At 34.7% G+C, this 2,563-nt stretch overlaps 1 non-coding gene across 1 annotated transcript; it reads right to left on the reverse strand.

Annotated features, from left to right (window-relative positions):
* Positions 1-2,131: 2,131 nt before the first annotated feature.
* Positions 2,132-2,205, reverse strand: TRNAN-AUU (transfer RNA asparagine (anticodon AUU)). The gene has a single exon. It is a non-coding gene; the product is annotated as a tRNA-Asn (tRNA).
* Between the last annotated feature and the right edge of the window lie 358 nt (positions 2,206-2,563).

The raw sequence follows: 2,563 nt of genomic DNA on the forward strand, positions 1-2,563 counted from the left end.
TGGTACTTTCCCATGATAAGTGAGTGCTTCAGGACCTCTTGCACTTACATGTGCAGCAGAGTACTGTAATGGAAGCATGCTGGGTCCATAACCCAGAGGTAGGCAGATTGAAACTATCCTCTGCTATATGCATTTTTTTTTTGTTAATTAAAGTAATCCAAAACTGGGATTGATATTTTTGCTCTTTTATTTTTACTTAAAGTACAATAACTTTTACCATTTTAATTTGTTTTAATAGTATATTGACAGTATTGTTTTCTTTCAAAAATCCACTTAATTTTCTTTACCCGATTATTAAAATGGTAATTGACAAAAACAAACTACATTGTCACCAGAAGAGCAATACAAAATGTACAAGTGATATATTAAAATCATCTTTCCAGCTTGAATTTCAATGATGCATTGGGGCAACGATTTTGTGAGAAACATCTTCACCCTTAAATAAAGATTTTCTTAATTCCTTACCTGTGTGCTAATTAGATATCACCTTGTTTTCACATTAAACAGACTTCCACATGCGAAAGCAGCAAGGATGCAGTGGCGTTAATGTTTCCTGGTGTCAACCTGTATTATTTCAGTAGACATTGAAATGAAGATGCATCTTGCTGCCTTTCCAATGAAGCAAGTTTAATTTAGTAATAGGTGAAAAACCATCCCTACAAAGGTGTTAATCAGAGACTTGGCTTTGTGGACACTTTTCAGAGAACAAATTTGTTAGTATAAAAGTAAAGCCAGAAAATGAAGAGCTGTTTAATCACTCAATTGGATTTTTCTGCCAGCATATTTCTTTTTCTCTGCAACCCACTGCTAAATTGTTCTTCCTAGCTGTTTTAATAAAATCACTGAATCAAATCTAACTCTGATTACATTAGAGAAGGCCAGGTACCCTACACCATAACAGGGGGTTTGAAATTTTGACTTGTCTACTTAAAGATCACCAAAATCTGATAACAAGGTCAATTAAGTCCCTGGGTGGGATTGAACCACCAACCTTTTGGTTAATAGCCTTACACACTAACTGATTGCGCCACAGCGACACTTTGCAAAAGTACTTACTGACAAAGGCTAATAAGCATTCATCTAGAATGATTCCTAGAAACATTTTAAAAAGTCAATAATGTGGAGAGTTTTTGTAAGATGTTTCTTCCATCAACCAATGAAGAAACACATTGGTACTTTCCCATGATGAGTGAGTGCTTCAGGATCTCTTGCACTTACATGTGCAGCAGAGTACTGTAATGGAAGCATGCTGGGTCCATAACCCAGAGGTAGGCAGATTGAAACTATCCTCTGCTATATGCATTTTTTTTGTTAATTAAAGTAATCCAAAACTGGGATTGATATTTTTGCTCTTTTATTTTTACTTAAAGTACAATAACTTTTACCATTTTAATTTGTTTTAATAGTATATTGACAGTATTGTTTTCTTTCAAAAATCCAATTAATTTTCTTTACCCGATTATTAAAATGGTAATTGACAAAAACAAACTACATTGTCACCAGAAGAGCAATACAAAATGTACAAGTGATATATTAAAATCATCTTTCCAGCTTGAATTTCAATGATGCATTGGGGCAACGATTTTGTGAGAAACATCTTCACCCTTAAATAAAGATTTTCTTAATTCCTTACCTGTGTGCTAATTAGATATCACCTTGTTTTCACATTAAACAGACTTCCACATGAGAAAGCAGCAAGGATGCAGTGGCGTTAATGTTTCCTGGTGTCAACCTGTATTATTTCAGTAGATATTGAAATGAGGATGCATCTTGCTGCCTTTCCAATGAAGCAAGTTTAATTTAGTAATAGGTGAAAAACCATCCCTACAAATATGTTAATCAGATACTTGGCTTTGTGGACACTTTTCAGAGAACAAATTCGTTAGCATAAAAATAAAGCCAGAAAATGAAGAGCTGTTTAATCACTCAATTGGATTTTTCTGCCAGCATATTTCTTTTTCTCTGCAACCCACTGCTAAATTGTGCTTCCTGGCTGTTTTTATAAAATCACTGAATCAAATCTAACTCTGATTACATCAGAGAAGGCCAGGTACCCTACACCATAACAGGGGGTTTGAAATTTTGACTTGTCTACTTAAAGATCACCAAAATCTGATAACAAGGTCAATTATGTCCCTGGGTGGGATTGAACCACCAACCCTTTGGTTAATAACCAAACACACTAACCGATTGCGCCACAGAGACACTTTGCGAAAGTCCATACTGACAAAGGCTAATAAGCATTCATCTAGAACGTTTCCTAGTAAAACTTTAAAAAGTCAATAATCTGGAGAGTTTTTGTAAGATGTTTCTTCCATCAACCAACGAAGAAACACATTGGTACTTTCCCATGATGAGTGAGTGCTTCAGGATCTCTTGCACTTACATGTGCAGCAGAGTACTGTAATGAAAGCATGCTGGGTTCATAACCCAGAGGTAGGCAGATTGAAACTATCCTTTGCTATATGCATTTTTTTTTGTTAATTAAAGTAATCCAAAACTGGGATTGATATTTTTGCTCTTTTATTTTTACTTAAAGTACAATAACTTTTACCATTTTAAT

Source organism: Pseudophryne corroboree, unplaced genomic scaffold, assembly GCF_028390025.1.
Source record: "Pseudophryne corroboree isolate aPseCor3 unplaced genomic scaffold, aPseCor3.hap2 scaffold_253, whole genome shotgun sequence".
In the NCBI taxonomy this organism is placed as follows: Eukaryota; Metazoa; Chordata; class Amphibia; order Anura; family Myobatrachidae; genus Pseudophryne; species Pseudophryne corroboree.